Raw genomic sequence first — 8,889 nt, 5'->3', positions numbered from 1 at the left:
AGCTGGGATTACAGGCACGTGCCACCATGCCCAGCTGATTTTTTTTTGTATTTTTAGTAGAGACAGGGTTTCACCATGTTGACCAGGATGGTCTCGATCTCTTGACCTTGTGATCCACCCACCTCGGCCTCCCAAAGTGCTGGGATTACAGGCGTGAGCCACCGCACCCGGCCCCATTGGTGATTTCTTAAAAATACTGACACACGAATGAAACACACAAACACACTCAGAGCATCACAAATGTTTCTTGAGAATAGTAAAAGAGGCAATGTGCTCGGGTGCAGTGGCTCACGCCTGTAATCCCAACATTTTGGGAGGCAGAGGCGGCAGATTACTGGAGGCCAGGAGTTCAAGACCAGCCTGGCCAACATGGCAACCAATCTCTACTAAAAATACAAAAATTAGCCGGACGTGGTGGTGCACGCTACAATCCCAGCTACTTGGAAGGCAGAGGCAGGAGAATCAGCTCAGCAAGAGGTGGAGGTTGCAGTGAGCTGAGATTGTGCCCCTGCACTCCAGCCTGGGCAACACAGACAGACTCTGTCTCAAAAAATTTTAAAAAAAAGAAGTCATCACATATAAAATGGAATTTTCCATCATATAAAAGGCATGTTTTAAAATGTACAGTTTGTTTCAAAATAATATTTTTTATCTTAATGTTTTACTTCATTTTATCTGGCAATAAAAAATTCTACATATTTAGGGTGTACAACATGATATTTTAATACATGAATATCCTGTGAAATCCCTAGGTCAAGCTAATTATCTGTAACATCACATAGTTATCTTTTTGTTAAGAGAACATTTAAAATCTACTTTCTTAACCAGTTTTCACATATACAATCCATTGTTAGTAACTGTAGTCACTGTATTGTACAAAAGATCTGCTAAACTTACTCCTCCTATGTAACTGAAATGTGGTCTCCTTCAATACAGCTCTCTGATTCCACCCAGCCCAGCTCCCGGGAACCACCTTCCACTCTACTTCCATGAGTTGGCCTGGCGCATTCCACACATAAGTGAGATCATGCAGTAGGTGACTTCCTGTGCCTTCTTTATTCCACCTAGCGTGATGTCCCCTAGGCTCATCCATGTTGTCACAAATGAAACAATTTCCTTCCTCTAGAAGGCTGAATAGTTTTTTGCTGTGTATATACTGGGCACTTCATTTTCTGTATCCATTCACCTGCTGATGGACACTTGGGTGGGTTCCATGTCTTGGTTATTGTGACTGATGCTGTAGTGAGCATGGGAGTGTGTGCATCTCTTCAACGTTCTGATTTCATTTCCTTAAGGTACACATCCAGCAGTGACATCGTTGAAACATATGGCAGTTCTAATCATTAACTTCTGAAAAACATCTGTAGTATTTTTGTAGTCATTGTACTCACTTACATTACCACTAGCAGAGCGCAATGATTCTATTTTTTCCACATTCTCATCAACACTTGTTACTCTACTCTTTTTCTTTTTTTTCTTTTTCCTTTTTTTGAGATGGAGTCTTGCTCCATCACCCAGGCTGGAGTGTAGTGGTATGATCTCATCTCACTGCAACCTCCACCTCCCGGGTTCAAGCAATTCTCCTGTCTCAGCCTCCTGAGTAGCTGGGACTACAGGTGCCTGCCACCACATCCAGCTAATTTTTTTGTATTTTTAGTAGAGACAGGGCTTCACCTTGTTGGTCAGGCTAGTCTTGAACTCCTAACCTCAGGAAATCCACCCGCCTCAGCCTCCCAAAGTGCTGGGATTACAGGCATGAACCACGTGCCCAGACTACTCTTTTTCATAGTAACCATTCTAATAGATGCCAGGTTATAGCTTATTGAAGTTTATATGTATGTATGTATACACATATATGTATACATCCAAATGTATGCATACATATGCATCCAACTGTATATATACATACATGTGTATATATGTGCATATACATATGTACATATATATGCATGTGTGTATATGTGCATACATATGTATACACATATATGTGTAAAAAGTAAAATTTTGCAGTGAAATATCACTTCACAGCTGTTAGATTGGCGATTTTCAAAATGATGAAAGGTAAGTGTTGGTGAGGATGGGGAGAAAAGAAAATCCTTGCACACCATTGGTGGACATGTAAGTTAATACAGTCATTTTGGAAAACAGTATGGAAGCCCCTCAAAAAACTAAAAGTGCGACCACCGTATAATCCAGAAGTCTCACTTTGTATACACCCAGAAGAAATGAAATCGGCACACAGAAGAGATGTCCACGCTCCTAAGTTCATGCAGCACTATTTACGATTACCAAGTTATAAAAATGATTGTATTTTTGAAAAAGGATTCATTTCTCCTCTCCCTGCAGAGAATTATAAATTAGCTGAACTCTGAGTACTCACCCATGTATGTATCTAGGAGGGTGCATGTGCACGTGTGTGTGTGTGAATAAGTGGTTTTCCCATTCTGAGTACTTATCCATGTATGTAACTATGAGGATGCATGTGCACATATATGTGTTTCAGTATGTGGTTTTCCCATTTTTCCTCCCTCAAGGATGCCACATTATACATTTTGGATTCTTTGCTTTTCCAACTAAATTACATCATTTAGAATTGCTTTCACTGAGTGTGACAAGAGTAAAATATTTTTAAAATTGTGACTCTGGAAATACCTTCCTTTTCCTATCACTCTCTATCAAGTTTATGAAAAAAAAATTAATTTTTATTTGTATTTTAAGTTCTGGAGTACATGTGCAGGATCTGCAGGTTCGTTACACAGGTAAACATGTGCCATGGTGGTTTGCTGCATGTATCAGTCCATCACCTAGGTATTAAGCCCAGCATGCATTAGCTATTTATCCTAATACTTTCCCCTTCCTGCCCTGCACTCCTCCAACAGGCCTCAATGTGTGTAGTTCCCCTCCCTGTGTCCATAGGATCTCATTGTTCAGCTCCCACCTATAAGTGAGAACATGCAGTGTCTGGTTTTCTGTTCCTGTGTTGGTTTGCTGAGGATAATGGCTCATAGTATTCCATGGTGTATATGTACCACATTTTCTTTATGCAGTCTATCGTTGATGAGCATTTGGGCTGATTCCATGTCTTTGCTATTACGAATAGTGCTGCAATAAACGTGTGCATGTATCTTTGTAATAAAATGATTTATATTCCTTTGGGTATACACCTAGGTATTGCTGTGTCAAATGATATTTCTGGTTCTAGATATTTTAGGCATCACCACAGAATCTTCTATAATGGTTGAACTAATTTACATGCCCACCAACAGTGTAAAAGCGTTGCTATTTCTCTGCAACCTCACCAGCCTGTTTTTTCCGACTTTTTAATAATCGCCATTCTGACTGGTGTGAGTTGGTATCCCACTGTGGTTTTGACTTGCAATTCTCTAATGACCAGTGATGTTGAGCTTTTTTTCATGTTTCTTGGCTGCATGAATGTCTTATTTTGAGATGTATCTGTTCATGTCCCTTGCCCAGTTATTAATGAGGCGGTTTTATTCTTGTAAATTTGTTAAGTTCCTTATAGATTCTGGATGTTAGACCTTTGTCAGATGGACACATTGCAAAAATTTTCTCCCACACTGTAGGTTGTCTGTTTGCTCTGACGATGGTTTCTTTTGCTCTTCAGTTTAATTTGATCCCATTTGTCAATTTTAGTTTTTGTTGCAATTGCTTTTGGTGATGTGGTCATGAAATCTTTGCCTGTGTCTATGTCCTGAATTATATTAAATAAAGCATAATGAAATATATGTAGAAGGGAAAGTACATGTAACACTGAAGGCGTCCAGTGAAACCTGACACAGTGGGTTTAATGTGAGACAAGCTGCCAACAGGTCATTTACCCTTGTCTTTGAGAATTTGGGTTAATATAGAATTCTTCACTCACCATAAATTTCTGAAGGCATTTCTTTAGTATCTCCTGGTGTTGAATTTGCTGTTGGAAGGTCCAATCCCAATAAGCATGCAAATCCATTGAAAATAATTTGCATTTTTATGAAGAAATAATTTTAGGATTTTTTGTTTATAGGCCAGATCTCTTTGTATTTTTTAATGACTTGAAAATTATATAATACAAAAATAACATTTTAAAACCCACACTTCAGGCCGGACACAGTGGCTCATGCCTGTAATCTCAGCACTTTCGGAAGCCGAGGCAGGCAGATCACTTGAGGTCAGGAGTTCGAGACTAGCCTGGTCAACATGGCGAAACCCTGTCTCTACTAAAAATACAAAAATCAGCTGGGCGTGGTGTCACACACCTATAATCCCAGATACTTGAGAGGCTGAGACAGAGCTGCTTGAACCCAGGAGGCAGAGGTTGCAGTGAGCGAAGATCACACCCTTGCACTCTAGCTTGGGAGACACAGCGAGGCTCTGTCAAAAATAAAAAATACAAAACCCACAATTCAGCCTAGAATTAGTTTATTAAATTTACATTTGATACTTTTGCTTAGGATTGGTTTGGCATTTATGCTCTTTTTTGGTTCCACATGAATTTTAGGATTGTTTTTTCTAATTCTATGAAAAATGATGTTGGCATTTTGATGGGAATTGCATTGAATCTGATGATTGCTTTCAGCAGTATGATCATTTTCATAATATTGATTCTTGCAATCCATGAGCATCGGATATGTTTCCATTTGTGTCATCTCCAGTTTCTTTCTGCAGTGTTTTGTTGTTCTTGTAAAGATCTTTCACCTCCTTGCTTAGGTATATTCTTGGGTATTTTTAATTTTTTGCAACTGTTGTACAAGGGATTGAGTTTTGCAGCAACTTAAATGGAGCTGCAGGTCACTATTCATGACACCACACCCAGCTAATTTTTTTACAGATGATGTTTTGCCACATTGCCCAGGCTGGTCCTGAACTCCTGGCTTGAAGTGACCCGCCTGCTTTGACCTCTCGAAGTGCTGGGAAGTGCAGGCATGAGTCACAGCGCCCCGCCAATCATAGCACTTTTGATCATTAGGATGATTCCTCCTTCTTGTCATTCTTGGACATTTGCCCCCAACAGGCCTCATCTGTCAGAGAGGGTTTCTACCAGGGCTGTGCTGGGAGTTACAGCTTGAAAAGGGGAGATTGTTCCACCTGCCAGTGTCATGAGTCTGCTCAGGGCTTTGCTCAGCAAGGGAGGGTCCAGTGAGAGCCTCAGACTCACATTTGGGACATACACCAATGTCTGATAATGCTGCAGTGAATCTGTTTCACACACACATGGAGGAGGCGGCTTGGGGCTGACCATGGACCTGAGTCAAAAGCAGAGGTATTCCAGTGCCATCCACAAACACAGGGGAGGAGGAGCCACAGCTTCTGTCCTTCATTTGAAATCCTGACATTTCCCTGTTTGTGGGGTCCCTGGGCCTGGGGCTCTCTTCTGTCTCACAGAGGTCAAAACTTCTCCCCTTAGTCACCCCTTAACATTGCAAGTCACCAGCAGCCACTCAGCTCTGGCTTCTGCTGCTTCTTAAGATTTCCGGCCTGTGTCAGGAAGTTTCATTTCTCATTTCTTCATAGGATCATGGCTACATATTTCAGAAACTTTGTAAGTAGGTTTCTCAGTGTTTGGAGCAGATCTGGGCTGTTGCGCACATAAGTTGTTCACCATGACTGTGCAGTCCAACACCAGGATCCACTCGTGTTTCAACCCCTCAGGTCTTAACCTGGTCTGGAAAAGTACCACAATTGACGCCTTCGCATGACCCAGGCACAACTGGCCCCCAAAACCACTCAGGAGGAGGTTCATGACAATAGGCCGAAAATGAGGAAGCTGAAGCTCAGAGATGGGACTTACTGCCTAAGGTCATGCAGGCAGAGATGAAGGTTAGCAATTCAGAAAGTAAAATTGATTACCTATCCCACCACAAAATCAAAGCTCAAGACTAAGTACTTGTTCCCAAACCTTTCAATTCAGACTGAATTGCAGGAGAATGCTCAAGGAAACAGGGTTGCGGGGGTGGGGGGTGGGGGGGCATCAATGAGACAGGAATGATTCAGAGGTTACTTTTAAGGGAGGTGACAGTGAACGCTATTAAAAAATGGGGGAAAAAAGGGAATTATAAAAAGGAAACTGAAAGAAACAAAACCCATACTCCAAAAATAAAAAGAAGAGTTAGCATTTCTTTATTTCTCCTTTTTTCTCATTGCCATCTGCAGCCCAACTTGAATTTCACAGCCAGATGTGAGATACATCTCTACTTATACAAGTCTGCCTGCAGCATGGACCTGCAACTTCCCCGAAGCATCTCCAGGGCTGGAGAGATGACTGCCTTGGTAAGGATCCCACGATGCTGTTTTGATGGACAGCCTAAAGGAGAGAAGAACCCATGGGGAGGTTCTGAGAAGCACAAGCACCTAGTAACCCTCACTTAGGACAGACTCAGAAAGGTGCTGGGTCTGTTGGCTCCTATGTCCTGACCCTTGATGAGATGAGGACAGATGAGGCAAATAGCAGAAAAAAATCAGGGAGGCACCATTTCCGTCTGAAATGTATGAAGAGAGCTGGTGGCTGCCCCAGCCCCATCTATAAGGAAATGAAAGCCAGGCTCCCAGAGAGGGCAGTTCCCCTTCCTATGGGGCTGCTGATGGGACAACCTCAAGATGAAGAATCCAGGCTCCCAGTAGATTTACTCCATCCAGGCACTGTAGCCTCATCCATCTGCACAGCCAGGGCCTGTGGGAGGTGACACTATGACTCCCACCTTCAAAACCCTGATCTGTCTTGGTAAAATTCAAAGAGGAAGAGGGGAGACTATAGCCTGGGAGGAATTCCACCTCACAACTTGGTCCAGATCAATTAGGAGACCCCAGAGTTTCACAGAGATCCCAAGGTGGGGAGGATCTGCCCAGGGTTCAGAAGGCAAATCTCTCACAGGAAACTCCATGACCCCCTCCCTGTGCTGCACCTGTGCCTCAGTGGGATTTGGAGAAGATGCCTTAGATTAGAGAGTATTGTGTCTTTCACCAACAAAACCATACCAAAAAACACCTGGACATTTCACATCAGTGGATAAAGCATATCTTGCGCCAAATCAGGACCTATCTGCAGTGAATTTTAGGGCTCACACTATAGTTACTCACCTTTGGGGAAAAGCATTCCAGGTTTGTGTCTATCTCTGTGATAAATGTCTCCCTTCCTGGGTACAGATAATGGATTAAAGTAACACTAGCTGAACAGAACTATATTCACCTGATGATTATACTGAAAAACAGCCATAAAATTGTTCCCTCAAACTCCAATTCCCCTTTTGACTTTTGACAGTTCTTAAGATATACAAATGGCCAAGAAACATGAAAAACATGTATGTCTGTGTGTACACACACACACACACACACACATTCACATACACATACACACCATGGAATACTTCAGCCATAAAGAACAAAATAATGGCATTCGCAGCAACCTAGAGGCAGTTGGCGATCGTTATTCTAAGTTAAATAACTCAGGAATGGAAAACCAAACATTGTATGTTCTCATAAGTGGAAGCTAAGCTATGAGGATGCAAAGGCATAAGAATCATGTAACGGACTCTGGGGAATCAGGGAAAAGGATGGGAGGGGATGAGGGATAAAAGACTACACACTGGGTACACTATACACTCCTTGGGTGATGAATGCACCAAAATCTCAAAAATCACCACTAAAGAACTTATGCATGCAACTAAACACCACCTGTTCCCCAAAAACTACTGAAACTTTAAAACAATAAATAAATCAACCACATTAACAACAGCAAAATTAACCACATTCACAACAAAAACAATGGCAAAAATCCAATTCCACTTAGCATGTTTTCACGGTCTATGCATGTTATAGCACGTAACTGGTCTTTGTTCCTTTATATGATTGAATGATATTCCATTCTATGGATATATCACATTTTGTTTATACATTCACCAGTTGATGGACATCTGGATTGTTTTCACTCTTTATTATATATAAATAATGACACAAAAGAACATATGTTTGGAGTTTTTACTTTTAAAAAGTTATAATCTTTTATTTTATTTTCTGAGACAGAGTCTCACTCTGTCACCCAGGCTAGAGTGCAGTGGTGCAATCTCAGCTTACTGCAACCTCTGTTTCCTGGATTCAAGCAATTCTCGTGCCTAAACCTCCCAGGTAGCTGGAATTACAGGTGTGCACCACCACACCTCGCTATTTTATTATTATTATTATTATTATTATTTGTATTTTAGTAGAGACAAAGTTTCACCACATTGGCCAGGGTGGTCGCGAACTCCTGGCTTCAGGCCTTCTACCTGCCTCAGCCTCCCAAAGTGCTTGGATGATATACATGAGCCACCACCCCGTGCCAAAAGGTTATAATCATTTAAATTCTGGTTACAACCATATGTTTACAATTCTCCACACTTAGATTAAAAACATTGTATTTAGAATCAATCTAGAACATAATTAATGCATCTCAATTAAGTTTCCACTGATGTAATAGAAGGCTAAAGGCACAATTTTTATTCACATCTAGTAGAGTAACCAACCATAAAATCATTAGTTACTTTCAGGTTAATAACTGACATTCCTAAAATGAGCTGTTTTCAATCCTCATAATTCTTTTGTTTTAAAAAATAAAAATTTTTATTTACTTTTTGGAAATACAAACAACCAAATAATTGGCAAAAACCAAACCAAAACAAATGATGTTATATGAGTGATCATCTCTAAGTACAACAGCATTTATAAGTGAATATAAAAAATAAGTTTTATTATTTTTATTTGCTTTTTTGTTAGACGCTTGAGTTCCTAAGATAATTTCACAGCTACACTGGCTCCTACAATGTGACTGAGTGAGGTTAAGGTCCCAGTCCCATTAGGGAAATCTCCTTGGGGATTCTGCAAAACAAACAAACAAACAAAACAAAAAAAAAAAACTAA

The 8,889-nt window shown here is 40.8% G+C and overlaps 1 protein-coding gene across 9 annotated transcripts in view; it reads left to right on the top strand.

Moving 5' to 3' along the window:
* The window catches only part of LOC108282135 (leukocyte immunoglobulin-like receptor subfamily B member 1), a 59,402-nt gene that overhangs the window by 18,907 nt on the left and 31,606 nt on the right, over positions 1–8,889 (top strand). For 7 of the 9 annotated variants that reach the window (XR_005195355.1, XR_005195357.1, XR_005195360.1 and 4 more), the window contains 3 exons: positions 937–1,032; positions 5,650–5,817; positions 6,151–6,283. The gene's annotated coding sequence lies outside the window, so the exon portion shown is untranslated. Of the gene's footprint in view, positions 1–936; positions 1,033–5,649; positions 5,818–6,150; positions 6,284–8,889 lie in introns of those variants that run through there. The other 2 variants (XR_005195354.1, XR_005195353.1) reach the window with 1 other exon arrangement.

This window comes from Cebus imitator, unplaced genomic scaffold (genome assembly GCF_001604975.1).
Source record: "Cebus imitator isolate Cc_AM_T3 unplaced genomic scaffold, Cebus_imitator-1.0 Scaffold235, whole genome shotgun sequence".
In the NCBI taxonomy this organism is placed as follows: domain Eukaryota; kingdom Metazoa; phylum Chordata; class Mammalia; order Primates; family Cebidae; genus Cebus; species Cebus imitator.
This window is presented reverse-complemented; position numbering and strand designations above follow the sequence as displayed.